This window comes from Rhamphochromis sp. 'chilingali' (assembly GCF_963969265.1).
Source record: "Rhamphochromis sp. 'chilingali' genome assembly, chromosome: 13".
Classification (NCBI taxonomy): Eukaryota; Metazoa; Chordata; class Actinopteri; order Cichliformes; family Cichlidae; genus Rhamphochromis; species Rhamphochromis sp. 'chilingali'.
In genome coordinates, this window is record NC_137940.1 from 20,745,773 (window position 1) to 20,761,351 (window position 15,579).

The 15,579-nt window shown below is 40.9% G+C and overlaps 1 protein-coding gene across 1 annotated transcript in view; it reads left to right on the forward strand.

Annotated features, from left to right (window-relative positions):
* il1rapl2 (interleukin 1 receptor accessory protein-like 2) overlaps positions 1-15,579 on the forward strand; it is a 520,306-nt gene that overhangs the window by 294,360 nt on the left and 210,367 nt on the right. The gene's annotated exons all lie outside the window — the stretch shown is intronic.

Consider the following 15,579-nt stretch of genomic DNA (forward strand, 5'->3'; position numbering starts at 1 on the left):
TCTGACTTGTATCCACAAAGCTGGAGCTTTGTTTGTTTTGTTTTTAGTGCACATTGGGGGAAATGTGATAGTGATTTTCAGCTTTTTTTAAGTTTACAATGCACTGACGTAGCTTTTCATAATTACATATGTTATACTAGTCCTTGGTCCACCCCTTCAGTTCCCCTGTAGGTCAGCTGATTGGTTTCCCCTTTAGAAGCAAAGGGTGTTCAAACATCTGGTGGGTGGGGCTACTGTACTCAGTCAGACCTGTATGGCTGACATGATTGTATATCTGCAGGCAAGCACTGAGAACAGAGCATAGAAGAAAACTGCCTAAGCCAAGCTTTGAAGCCCAAAACTGACTTTAGACTGGTCTAACAGTTTGACACTTGGCAATATTTAACATGAAAATCCACCACTGAGTACACGCATGACAGAAAATAGTAATAATTTCAAAACTGAATTTAAATCAATCAGTGGTCCCAGTGCCAGAACATATCTGAGTATAGTTGATTTGCATCTCTTTATGACCACAGTTCACCAGCATCACCATGATAACGTAGAATACCACAAAGCTAAATTATCATGAACACACTGAGATCAGACTCTGAAAGAACACAGTTAGAATACTGTAAAAATAAAAAGAGTTTAGGTTCCACTGCTATAGTGAGCGCCGTGGTGCAACTGTTGTTGTGATTTGGCCCTATATAAATAAAATAAAATTGAATAGTGGCATGCAATGATCTGTGGAGAACAGTATTTATTATATCTACTACACAGCTGTGCTTTTTGCTCTCTTTTAGTCTCCACTACCTCCACAGTGAAATATCCTCTTCTTTAGCCTCTACGATCACCAACAACAGCTGCTAATTTGTCTACTGGGCTGCTGCTGGGAAGATAGCAGTATCGTATCGTACTGTATAGCTTACGCTGAGGTCACCCTTTAAACTAGTGTATTATGACCTGGCTCAAAAGTCACAACCTAAAGAGCGGAATGATGTGGGAGCACGATGAGGTCTGGCAAAAAAGGCATTTTCCCCATGCTGACCGCAGGTGTGCCTTTTTCCACACCTCATTAGATGTAGATAATCCACAATCAAGCCCAAGCAACACCCCGAGACTCTTACAATGTCAATGTAAAGAGGGGGTAGGGGTTATAAGGGGCATAACAGAGGGGCTTGGGCAAGATGTGGACCTGGGTCCTTTCATGAGCTATCAAATATCAAGAACATACCTGCTTACAATGACTTTTCACATTTTCTATTATTGTTTGAATATGAAAGGTCAGCCAAAGGGGGGACAAAATCTTGCATAATTAATGCACAAATAGCTCTTAAACCCATATTCCATTTCCCTAGTAACTGCATTCCTTGGTTGCATTTGGACTAAAAGAGTATTTACTTTTTTTTTTTTTAATGGACACGCTAGTTGTTTTCAGAATCAAGGATTACCAGTGAAAATGAAGAGGTACAGAGCACATTTCATTTGTGAAACTGCAGGACTAAGTGCAGCTCGTATGAGAGGCAAAACCAAGGGAAAAGGTCTAAAGGTCATCTTTCCAAGCACACAGTGAGAGCTCTACTCAACTCAGAAATACTAGAAAAATAATCAAAAAATGTTAATAATATGTATGAATTCTTCCCACTGGTGTGAAATCTCCAATAAAACATAAAATAAAGTGGTTGAAGACAGATGGTTTCATTGTGAGAGAAAATGCATGTGCAGTGAACGTGGAGCCCAAGTAATAATGTCTGAAACTGATGGAGTCGGAGCCAGCAAGTTCAAGACTAATGCAGAGCTGTGCATCATTGAGAAAGACAGAGTCGGGGAAAAATTTTCAAAGCAAAGCTAGGTCTGACTTTGGAAGCCAGGGCTAAAGACAAGCATGCAGCGCCTGAGCTGTGGTCAAGCAGTGAACTATTGAATGTGCGATGGATTCATTGTTTTAATAAGTGCTTTTAAACAAAGAAAAGAAGAGGTCTGAAACTCACTGAAACCGACCCTCCTTTCCCTTTTTTAAAATCCTTGTCACACTTTAGCCCATCTCCCCCTCTGTCACTCTGTGGGGTGCTGTCAGTGAACAGGTGTGCAGCTACTTCTTTTTATTAATGACGGGCAGGAGGAGAGCAAAGGGGACCCTGTGTGTGTGGAGGTGTGTGTTAACACACAAGAGAGCTGACAAATACGGGAGTGAGTGTGCTGCATGCTCCATCGACACAGTGATAAATTGGGCGGGCTGCAGACGTGTATATATAAATTCACACAACAACACAAAGAAGCAATTTGATGGAGGACAGTGCTTTTAGAGCTTCTTGTCGTTTGGTTCACACACTTCACAAAAATTCACCGAAAGCTTAATTTTCCAGTGTCTTTGTTAACCTGGCAAGTAATGCTGGAAAGTTCCTTAAAGAAACGTTGCTTTTTAAATCCTCATTTTTTAAACAGAACCCTCACATAGGATGTGCCTAAAACACTACAGCCTCCCCCACCAACAGGCTGGGGAGGGTAATCAGAAACAAAGGAATGTCTTTGATCATGCTGCTTGAACTAAGACCTACAAATTTAAGTAACACAATGACAACATTTAACAATTTTACTCCAACACCGTCAGTCTTACTGTCTATAAACATAAGTGCTTCTTGTTGTTTGAAAATGTTACATTTTTATTAGTTTCCATCTTTTTAATTATTAATATTGTATCGAGGGTATATGTCTGAGGCAAGACTTCAAGAAATCAGTAAATCAGGTATTACAACGATAGAATCACAGAAGGTTTTGAAAGTAGTTGACTCACAGTCTTGTTGGCATCCAGTCTCAATAAAAACGTCAATCAATGCCTCATCAGGCAAGCTGCAATCACATTTTTATCAAACTAAAAAATACAAAAACTAAATGTTTTACACATCTAGTTTTAGTTAACTATAACAACATTAGTCTGTGGCTTTAAGTCACAGAGCAGCCTGCAGTTTCTGTGCATCACAATTGTATCCAAGCACATATTGTAATTACCACACCTTCCTTTCTGTAATGCAGAGTAACCAATGGTTCTCAAACCTGTAGAAATGAAGGCAGATCTGCCTCTTAAGGCACTATATTGGTAGAAAGAGATATCTGCATGTATATATGCTAAATCCCAAAGCAGGGTGAGATTTTTGATATCCAGAAGATTTCTGGTTTCTGTTTGTAGTCTGCTTTAGTCTGAATCTTACTGAAGGGTTACTTTGGAGGTTTTGGTTGCATGAAGCTAAAGAGTGCATGTAGAGATTAAAAGAGGGAGCGCACTGCCCAAGCATGTTGTGTGACTGACACTGATATCCACTGGCTATACTAGGAATCACACATTATTATCTAGTCACCAGAGGCTAAGTTGTTGGCAGTGAGTGGGTTGCCAGATTGAGGAAAAAGAGATCCCTATATAATGAATGAAAGCATTAGATGATTAACAGAGTATGCATCAGTTTAAGTGTGGGTGGTTTTACTAAAAGGTAGTCAGAGCAAAGGTCACGTTGACCTGTATCTTTTAGGAATAGATTGTATGGCTGAATTTAAAAGCTTGATTCCAGAATGCACATTAAGGGGATAAGTGTAAAAAGTAAAAATAAGACTCTGCACAAGCACACAGATCACCTCCTTCATCCCGCTGCTTTAAAAAGATAATAATCCCGATAAAGACACTGGGGACTTTTCATTAACCCTGAGATTCACCAGTGAGATCAAAAAGTAATAAAAGCAATCATTTTCTGAATAAACATGAAATATATCACTGTTTTAGGCTCACGAGCCTGCACAGCCAGGCGAGATTAGATTTTAATGATCAACAAGGGGAAAGTGGGCTGTTGTGGAACCAAATAATGAAATGATACAGCAAACAGAAATGTGATGCAAGCAACACTGTGGTAAACACAGAGAGATGCATAAAGTGGAAGCAGATGAAATCTGAACATTGTAACTTGGATGCAGGTAGCTGATGGCTTCCAACATGCTGCTTTTATTTTCATTGCCCCCTTTTTTCTCTTCTTACATCACCTCCCGCTTTTTCATCCCCACTTTGCCTTTTTTCATCTTGCACAAAAAAGTCTTTTGTATCATTTTCTATTGATCTGATCTCCAAGGTGTCGTCCAGTTGGTTGGGTCTGTTTACATTTCTGTTTTTCTAGTTTTTGCGTTCTGTCTCTGTTCTCCGTCTAATCCTTTGAAGGACTTTTTTCAATTACCCAACATGTTCCCCACCCCAAAAAAGATTTCCTGTCATTTTCACCATTAATGATTTGGGAATCTAATTTCCACTCCACTAAGCATGAGATCGAACACTGAGTCCGGAATTCCTACTATGGCATCCTGGCACGTTCCTTTCTTCAGATTTTCCATTTTATAAGGGTAGATTTCTACACACACCAACAAGAGGGTAATGATTTTCCTGGGTAATAGCCTCCATGCATAGCAGATGGAGTGGCTGACTGTAGGATATCAAGAGTGAGTGGCTGTTTGGTTGAGTGGGAAATATGGTCTTAGTATTCAGCAAACACTAACATTAGCTCTAGTGTGAGATATGTCATCAATCATCCCAACCCTGATCACATTTATTGGTGTAATTATACCAGGCTACCACGTGTAATTTGGCATTGATTTATCTATGTTGCAGATGCTACAAACTATCTTCTGTTTCTCATCTTCCTCTTTTTTTACCTTTTGTTTCTGCTGTCATTACTCATTGAGGAGTAGCCTGATAGGGAAACATTATCTACCTTCTTGTTATCTTTCCTGATAAGATCCTTTATCTGTCATCCACAGGTGCTTCCTTTGTGTCTCCTCTCCATCTTCCCTCTATGTTTCCACCTCTCCTTTCCTTCATCTATCCATATATACCTCTTTGAGAGTCATTATAGTTAATAGGAAGGCCAATGTGTTGTACTTCCCAGGGAAATGGGACTCATTGTTTCTCATTAAGTACTTCCTATCAAAACTACTCCTTCATCCTCAATCTTTCCCTCTGCCGCCCATCTTTTTTTTTTGTTTTCTTTTCAGCATTTTCTCAAATTATTTGGGCCTACTTCTCTTTCTGGTTCATGACCTGATTTGCAAAACTCAAGTCAACATTTTGAAGATATTTCAGACTGCGCTATGCTTTATTTCCAAGAATCAGTTGCACATAGCACAAGCAGTGGCTGAGTCAACAAGCCCGTGGCAGAACTGTAACTCAGCTGGAAATGTTAAAGAGTCTTGCCTCCAGCCTGACCAATCAAATCACATTTTCCCTCCTCTTCAAGATAGCGCAATCTGTTACAGGGCACTCTGACCATTTGGTGATCGGAAAGTCCAAAGCAGTTCAAAAGCAAAAGCTCCTTCTGGGAGAAAACAGATGTTGTCAGTTTACTAATGGAAGGCTCGTTTTCACTGAGATGGGAAAGTCGTTTCTGTTTAATAAACCAGTCAGTTTATAATTGTAGTAGAAGTGTACAGCACTGTATTTTGTTAGTACCTATAAACCTTGTACTGTCCTATGAAGGCTTTCATCCAGGAAAAAAAAAGCAAAGTGGGGCACAGTGTGTGTCCGTGTGTGTGTGTGTGTGTGTGTGTGTGTGTGTGTGTGTGTGTGTGTAGAGAACTAAACACACTTTCAAGTGGTTTGACCTGTTTCTGGTTAACCAAATTACCAAACTGGAAAAGGAAGGAAGGAAGACGTCCACAGCAATTCAGGGCGATCTAACACTTGGATCAGTACCTTCAGTAAATATGTTACCTGGATGATATGGGTCTTTGCATTCACATTGGTAGAAAAATAACATGTGACAACAATGTGATCCCCTGGACAGGTCGCCAGTCTGTCGCAGGGCTAACACATAGACACAGACAACTGTTCGCACCTACGGGCAATTAAAAGTTTTCCAATTAACCTATCCCCACTAACTGCATGTCTTTGGACTGTGAGAGGAAGCCGGAGTACCTGGGGAGAACCCACGCAAACACAGGGAGAACATGCAAACTCCACACAGAAATTGAATGGAATTGAACTCAGGACCTTCTTGCTATGAGGCAATAGTGCTAACCATGCTGCCTGATCTGATCTCAATATGTAAGATCTACCACATTGCACAGAAACTTGAGGCAACGTGAGAAATTCAGTCTGGACATGTCCAATGCTGCCTTTTCGCACAAAAATACACAAGTGAGTTTTTTCCTGTTAGACATTGGTTGGACACATGCATTTCTCTCATTCAGAAAAAAAGTTATCTGGATACAGATCATGAAGGTTTAAATAGTGTCATTTTTTATCTTCATTCAGCCTGATTTCAGCAGAGGCGATAGCGCCTTCTCAGTGGTGCCTCAGCTAATCTTTGGAACAACTTACCTTTTCACATAAGAGCTGCCCAGTCTCTCGATCATCCCCAATCAACATTTTTTAAATCCTATTTGTCCCAGTAGAGTACCCTGGCTTATAATATGCAAACACAGTCATGTTCGCTTGTTCTATTTGATTGTTGGTGTGTACTTCTCGTTGGTTTAGTCAGTGTTATGCATATTTCATGTAACTTCTACAACACCTTTGCCAGCTGTTTAAAATGTACCATAGAAATAAACTTTGACTAGACGTGGGTTCACCAAGCAGTCACAGAAATCTGGCTTTACTTTGAAATAAGATCAGACTAAGAGGCACATCAAATATAATCATCCTCCAATCATCACCCACCCAGCCATTTAGGGTAAATTTAGGTGTCAGCCATACTTTGTATCCAAGGTGGACAAATTTGTGCAGTCATAATAGATCTCTGACTACATTATCTCTGAATGCACTCCATACCCCGCATTTCTGATCCACGTTTAACCTGAAAACCAATTTTAACAAAATATGCAGTTTCTATTCTTATCTCTTTTTCTCGTGCACTTTCATCACAGGCTAGTCTTTGAACAATAAGACTAGCCTAAACACAGGAGTATTCTTATAGAATTTTATTTTCATTGAAATTCACAGCTTATAATGGCTTTATTGATTAACAGTGACATTAATGATGACGGTGCTCTACTACAGTCTGTTTTAGGTCAAATAACACTAAATGCAGACTTTTGTGTGTGATTTGTTTACATCTTCTTCAAGTAATATAGAAATAAATGTGTCAGTGTGCAGACGTACTGCTCCAAGTATTAATTGTTCTGCTAGTGCCAGAATAACTAATCCACTTTCTAGGCGAATGTAGATGAGCTTAAACAGATTTATAAAGACAATTTAAGAGGTTTTTTACCTACAAGCTAAATAAGCCAGCTAGATCTTAGAAATATAATATTTATTTATATTTTATGACACTGTTATTCTGCCAGTCACATCAGGGTTTCTTATTATCTTTATTAATGATAGTTCAACTCAGTCCACTCAAACATGCACTCTCATTCATCAGTAGAATCCACAGGTTAACTCAGATGATGCTTTCAGTTTTCACAGCTGCAGTTTTCTTATCAGTACATGTCACTTTTTTCCCTTTGTTTTTTGTGGGCATGTGCATCTCTGTGTGTGCTTTCTCCTGTGAGAGTGAATAAATTTCAGTCTGTTTGGTAGCATTAGACAGAGGGCAGATTGTGGTCAACTCCATTTATTCAGCCCAATGCATGTGCGTGAAAATGTGTGTGTCTGTTAATATGAGGTTGAGTGTTTTACTGTGTGTCTTGGTTGTAATATGTGTGTGTACGTGTATGTGCGTGTGTGTGTGCTGTAGCACTACAAGCCTCGTATGCTGATAGATGCTGTTGTAACTCCGTTGCAATGAATGAAGGCCATAACCCAGACATGTATTACCATATTCATATGGCTCACAAAATAGATTGCTTTGGTTTGTGTGTGTATGGATGTGCGTGTGGGTTGTTGCCCAGCTAACACTGTGAGAATCAGTTTGAGTCTTAGTCCACTGGAGTGGGAACGATTTTGAGGATACCTTTAAAGGGTTAAAATTTGAATTGGGTTTAAGTTACAGCTCGGGTGAGGGCTGTTGTTAGGCCCTTAGTTTTGATGGCTGAGTTGAAGGTAAGTGGCTAGGAATGGATTATGTATGTGAATGCCCTCACAGTTACACCCATACATAAATCTATGTGAGTGTGTGTGTGTGTGTGTGTGTGTGTGTGTGTGTGTGTGGCATAGATTCACAATTTGAGCCGGAGTGCAACTTATTCTGAGAGTCATTTTGAAAATGGCAAACACGCACAATGTCACGCTTCTCCTCGCTCTGCGGTGCCCGCACACAAATGCAGCATGTCCTCGAGGCGTACATATAAAGCTCTATCTAGGCTAAAGCCTATTCTCATAAAATGTGTTCAGAGAAAATAAGTAACCATCAAGCTGGCCGTGCGCTGAAATTGAACATCAGCACAAACCACTGGGCCAAATGGCAGGTACACTCTGTCTCTCTCCCCCTCGCTCTTTCGCCTTCTAATCTTGCTCTCTCTCTCTCTCTCTCTCTCTCTCTCTCTGTCTCTCTCTCCTTTCTTTTCTCTTTTTTCTTTCTGTCTTTTCTCACCCATGGTGTAAATTGCCCTCCAGTGGTGATAGACTGTTGTGTGTGTGTGTGTGTGTGTGTGTGTGTGTGTGTGTGTGTGTGTGTGTGTGTGTGTGTGTGACTTCATACTGCTTTTTTGTGTGTGTGTTTGTCCCTGTTTGTGAATATGGGGATCATTACCTGTGTGTGCGTGCGTGCGTGTGTGTGGGTGGGTCAGGTCAAGCTATTATTATGGCAGCGGCTGTAGTGGTATTGCAGGGGATTGTGGGAGGCGTGCAGACAGGCTGGAGGCTCTGAGGGGCTTTACGTTTGAGTGACAGGCCTGGACTGAATATTCGGCTCCCAGCACAAACTACATAACTCGCATAGCTCTTAAATTAAATAAAGCATACATGCCCAGTATTGTCAGTGTTATTGTTAAATTATATTCATGTTGTCTAATGTGTGCTCTCTAAGGAAGACTGAAACTTATGGAGTAAATTTAAAGTTTAAACTTGCGGGCAGCTTATTGAAGCACTTTTATAGTCTTCTCTGGTGTCTAGTAGAAACAACCCATCAGGATCACCAGTATAAGATGACTACTGCAGGTATAGCTCAAAACCGCCAGAGTGAAAGGTACCTCCATGCACACATTTATATGGGCTGTGATAGTGTAGCTGGTATTGTGTTCGTGTTGTGTGTGTGTGTTATGGTGAAAAAAATCTGGCAGGTGTTTCAATATTTCGCCATCTGTCTGTAGACAGATATTGTCAAAACTCAAGATCTCATAGGCATGCAAAACACCATCATTAATCTTTGCAGTACACGGTGGTCTCTAATGGCCTCAAAACAAAAACAAGACGAAAGGATCTTTTAAAGATTTATCCAGGAAGCGTGCCTCACCAAACTATGTACTCATGGCACATCAGCAAAGAGTCGTTAGCTCAAAGAGATAATAATAATGGAATGGATTTATATAGTGCTTTTCAAGGCACCCAAAATGCTTTACAGTACCACTATTCATTCACTCACTGGTGGAGGCAGCTACAGTTGTAGCCACAGCTGCCCTGGGGTAGACTGACAGAGGCGAAGCTGCCAGGACAGAGAGCCCGGGGATCGAACCGGTGACCTTCCGGTTACAGATGCGCTTCCCAACCCCATGAGCCTCGGTCGCCCCCAAGCTATAGAGATGAAGCAGAAGATCTTTGGTATGGCCATGTCAAAAAAATACTACAGCCTTCCACCTGTAATGCAAACAATAGTCACAAAATAGAAAACACAAACACAAAATAACCACCTATAGTCCTGTCTAAACTATAGAATTTAGCACCGTGGATAGCAATTCCCACTTGTGGAAGTCGACAAGACGACAGTCACACATCTTCCAATCCGGTATCTATGGGCAACCTCTGATCTCCAGGGAAATACATGTGACTGGTTGACGAATGGTTACTGGATGTTGCCTGCTGTTGCTGGCTGAAATATGTTACAAAAATACTACCACTCATTAGCGCCACCCTCAGCCTCCTAGCAGAAGCACCTATGGTATAAATTTAAACATCCCTTGTGAATGTGTGTGTGTGTAATTTGCAAGCAATCAAAGCAATCACAATGAGGTTCTTTCTCCAGAATTTCATACCTAATTGCGACCAATTTGACCTAGCTACAGCAAACAACCTCCCAAAATCAATGACCAACAGGCCGACCAGTACAGGTTTTTTCCTAATAGCAACTAGTAATCATGCAGTCCAGCTGATATCTATGCAAGATTCTTTGCCTCCTCCTTTACAGCTATTTTTGTCAAACAATGATGACAAAGGTTTTGACAGTAATACTGATAACAACCGTCCATCTAATCATACATCCATCAGTTTTTCACCAACAGCATTTCTTTTTGACAAACCATAATTGGATTTCGGATCTATAAAAGCTCATTTCTGTGGATTATATCTGCAGTTTTAGGTCAGTAGCCAGAGCTTGTGGTCACAGGTGGAGGTGGAGACACTGATCGACTAGCTTTGCCTTCACACTCAGCTCTCTGTTCACCACATCAGACTGTTACAGGGTTTGCTTCGGTGCCTTTGCAGTTTAAATCAGTGAGTGCAAAATACTGCAAGTGCAAGTTTAAGATCACTATTAGTATAGACTGCAGTCTTGCACTCTCCAGTGCTGCTACACATCTTTGGCTAATAACAGAACACTTATAATAATCAAATAAGTCTGTCAAGTTTATTTTATTTCCCAGTATCCTATCAAAGTGTTCAAATCTTACAGGATAAGATCAAATCTGGCAGAATAAGACTAAATAAAGCTAAAGCAATTTTGAAGCATCAGAAGAACTAAATGTGTTATTTATGGTAAATTACCCTGTTGCAGTTTAGTTCAGTGGGAAATACATTTGATGTTTTGTAATTTTTGTTGTTGAACATGATTGTTTCTGCCAAAGGGAAAAAAGTGCAGCCTGTATACAGGTTTGTGTCACAGTTCTGGGTCGGTTCAATCCAGTATTTTGAGTTCTGATGTTTGGTTATTTTTGAATGATTGTTGTGTTTTTCAGATGCTATTATTATTATTATTATTAGAGTTCCATGTTTCTGTTTATTCGTGTTTCAGGATTTGTGTCTCATATTTAGTATTGCGTTCCGTGTGTTATATTCTGTCTGTCTCTCAGTGTCGGGTCTGCGTCCTTGTGTAGTGAGCTCTTGTTTCCTGTTTTATTGTGAAGGTCTGCGTCTCATGTGAGTGTATTCAGTTTTACCTCCCTTGTCTCTTCTCGTTAATTACTCCCACCTGTGTGTAATCTCCCTGTGTTTCTCTGAGTGTATTTAAGTCGTGTCGTCTGTTGTTGTAGTCGCTGGTCTGTCTGTGTATCCATCGTATTTCATCCGTGTGTTCTTCCTGCTGTCTGTCATCACTTACCTCCGCCCATCCTTCTTCATGTTCATGTTCTGGTTCGTGTTTTGTAGTTTAGTTGTTCCCAGTTCAGATAGTCTGCAGTCCAGTTTACCGTTTTTCTATTTTGTACTTTACTTTCAATAAACCACCTTCACACCTTTACAAGTGCCTGCGTTTGGATCCTACTTCATTATCTCCACACGGCTCACTTCACTCGCCGTGACAGTTTGGGACTCTGTCCATGCGTGTGTGTGTGTGTGCGCGCGTGTCTATGTGAGTATATTTGCCCAAAACTCTCTCCACTTTTCCAGACTCTGAAACTTTGCCATTTATTCAGGGTTATTTTCATTCTGCCATTTGGGAGCATCCGTATGCAGATACAACTGACGGGAATGATATATCTGCCCATGCTAACACCTCGCCCACACATTTAATATGTCTACAGACACACACAGCTGCACTCCCCCATACACACACACACACACACACACACACACACACACACACTCTCTCTCTTCTGGCTCATATATATATATATATATATATATATATATATATATATATATATATATACACGTATATATATATAAATATATTTATACACACAAACACATATTAACACATATGCATAAGCACATGTACACGCTAAGATAAATGGATTATTGGAATTTTTCTTTGGTTATGACCTGAAACACAGGTCTCACCTTTCTCGTGTGTGTGTGTGTGTGTGTGTGTGTGTGTGTGTGTGTGTGTGTGTGTGTGTGTGTGTGTGTCTGACCTGTGTTAAACATTGTCTCAAACAAATCACATTAGTCCAGCCGACCAAACTAATGTGATTTTTCTATTAATGTGATGCCCTGGGTGCATCCTGTGTGTGTGTTAGGTGTTGAGTGGACTACACTAACATCTTCAGTTCGTGTCAGCTCATTAATTTACAACCACCAAGTCTGACTGGCCAATTCATTACTTAATTCTTTTACACACACATTTGCGCAGACACATACACACACTCGCACAGAATTTCAGGCTTTTTTACCTTTCTCATGAATAAATGTTGTTTTAGTCTGTGAAACTGTGTGTTTCATGACAGATCGGCACAGTTTTTATGACTATCTGTCAAGCTTGTCACTGATTAAATGACTGCTGTTGGTGCATGTGTAGTGGGAGATGAGGACGAGCACTAATTTGAGAAGGTGAATGAGTGATCGTGTGTGTAATAAATCTGCCGTGTGTCTGTACATGAGTGTGTGTGCAGTGATGCTGAATCTCTCCTGCCACAGTATGACTTAATGCATATTGCTAAATCTATAAATGTACCAGTTAAGTATGTGGCTGTAATTTTAAACCGCAAACTGGTGCAAATAAAGTCGTTAAATCTTTGGTAGTGACTTAACTCAACACAAATTACACCTGACACATCATACAGAGTGCTAAAACATGTTTACATTGACTTATAGAGCTAGCCAATGTAACGATCCACAACCTGTATCCTGTGTCCAAAAAGCACAGACCCAGCAAATTTTGCCAACAATGGCCCAATGCCAGTGAATATGGTACTGAGCCATGATTATATATATTCCTGTTATGACAAGCTGCTGGGACAGACATGTGTTTGTATTTGATTCAGTTGTATTTTTGACGTGGGATACTTTGTATCACAAGTAATTTGGAGTTAGACCAGACCAGTGGTTCCCAAACTTTTTTTGCTAGGCTTACCTTTGTTTTACAAGAAAATCTTCGCAGGTGAAGCCAAAGGCAAGATATCATATCTTCTAGTCTTTGGCTTGGAAGGAAGTTGGTTTGGAAGCATATTTGACTATGCTTTTGTGTGGGAGGTGGGAGCCCCATCAAAAACCTGTCCATTATGCTAGCAGTGTTAGCTAAGCTAAAGCCAAACCTTAAACCCAGATGTGCATATTAAAATATACCCACATAATAAAATTGGTAAGACTCGGATCAGGCCCACTCAATGTGCTTACACATGGCCCACATACCGCAAAGAATGATGACCCTTTGGTGGCCCAGATTTGGTTTGCCAGAGGTGGCCCACACATGGGCCAGCACAAGGCAAGTTGCAGACACACTGGTGGTCCTGTCCTGGCCCATGTGTGGATTACCTCTGGCAAACCTGATCTGGGCCACCAAAGGGCCGTCATTCTTTGCAGTATGTGGGCCATGTGTAAGTTGTGTGCAGCCACGGGCCAGTTGTAGACACACTGCTGGCCCTGTGCTGGCCCAGAACAGTTTCAGCTCTGGCCCCAGATGTCAGCCTAATGTGTACCTTAATCAAGCCATGTAATAACAACATAATAGTGCAAAAGTAACATGACGAAACTCTGTTCAGACAGTGAATGGACTGACTCTTATACAGCGCTTTTCTACTCGCCCAGATTACTTAAAGTGCTATACACAACACATTCACAATATCTCACACTTTCTCTAAACTGAGTGCTTCCTAGCTACATTCATACACATTGACACTCTTGACATGCAGACTGGAAGAGCCAGGGATCGAACTACTAACCTTGCGATCAGTAGGTGACTTGCTCCAACTCCTGAGCTACAGCCACCCACTGGCAACGATGAGTAAACCGTCACTAGGCTTTGGATAAAGTGTACACTCACAAACCTGCATTTGAAACATTGGCTACCATAGCAGTATAGTATTCCAACATGGCATTTGGGTCTTCTAGCTAAAATAGGAAAACAGGAACATAAATAGTGCTTCATTGCCAGACCTGATCCACATCTGGTTGACATACACCCTGCCATGACACCAGTCAGTCAGAAGCACCAGCCGGATCCAGGGAAGACCTGTTTTCTATGGGCCTGGGCTGCATAAATCAAACCACAATCGAGCCAGATATGGCATGGCATGCCATAAACAGTGACGTCATTGCCAGACCTGGTACACATATGGTTGACATACACCCTGCCATGACACCAGTCAGTCAGAAGTGCCAGCTTGATGCCAGATCCGGGCCAGACCTGTTTTCTGTGAGCCTGGGCCCATGAAGCAAACCACAATCGAGCCAGACATGGCATGCCATCACATAAACGGTGCCATCTATGCCAGGCCTGGCCCATATCTGGATGGCATACGTCTTATCATGCCAGAAGTCAGCAGTGCCAGCTTGATACTAGATCCGGGCCAGACCTCCTTGGTATGTGGGTAGAGGACATGTTCATCTGAACAACTTTCCTCCAGATTCCATTTTCCTTACTTAAGTCATGCTGTGATATTGTGGTCAACGGTATCGTTCCACTGCTGGGGGGAAAAAAGATGATATCACAGCCAAATTTTAGATGCCATTCAGAGCTTATGGTCTGTTCTAATCCAACTAGCATACATACGCTATTTATGACAACACTAATAAACAAGAGGGGGAGAGTACAGATGAGAGACAGAAGAGGTATTTTGAAGTGGATGACAGAACCAGAGGCTTTATTGCTACAGGCTGTAATTCAGAGGGAAGGCCTTGTGGCAAGTGCCTGAGGGTGACAGTTAAAACAGAGCACAGCTATCTGAGGCTCAGACCACAAGGAAAACTAAAAGAAGTGAGAGGAATGAGGGACAGAGAGGAAAGGAAAAAAACAGAAGGGCAAGCTCTTTGTCTTTTTTTTCGACCTCTAACATCTCGCCATCTCAAACTTGTCTCACATCTACAAGTTGTTTTCTGTTCGTTCTTGTTGACCTGGACTCACCCCAACACTGCCGCAGCACACTTCCTCTTTCATCTGTTCCTTTGGTCATGACCTCTCCCTCCATGTTTCATATTCTGAATTTCTGTCTTTTTATCTCGCACACATTTTCTCCAATTACTAAAGCAATACTTAGTAAGCAGTCCTTACTTTTTTTTTCATACTTGGTGTATGAAAAAAAACTCTATACAAATAACAGTGAAGAGAAACATTTGGTCGTAGGGATGAAATCAAAAGAAAATAGAATGAACTTTGTTCGTCTGTTCTCACAAGAAGTTTATTTCTGACACCCTCCTGTGTTTGTACCTTCAACATTTAAGAAAAAAATGCTACACTTTTTTTTGTAACTCGTTTAATCTTCCACTATGTTGCCCCCCCTCCCTCCCCTGAAACAAAAGAACAGACTAACTGTTAAAAAATTTACATTCAATGTTCTATTGCTTTGAAGGTAAAGAATAATATTACCAAAGAAATGAGATAAAACAATATCCCTGTCACTCACACTCTCTGGCTCTCTCACATCCTCGTTTCTTTCTCCTGT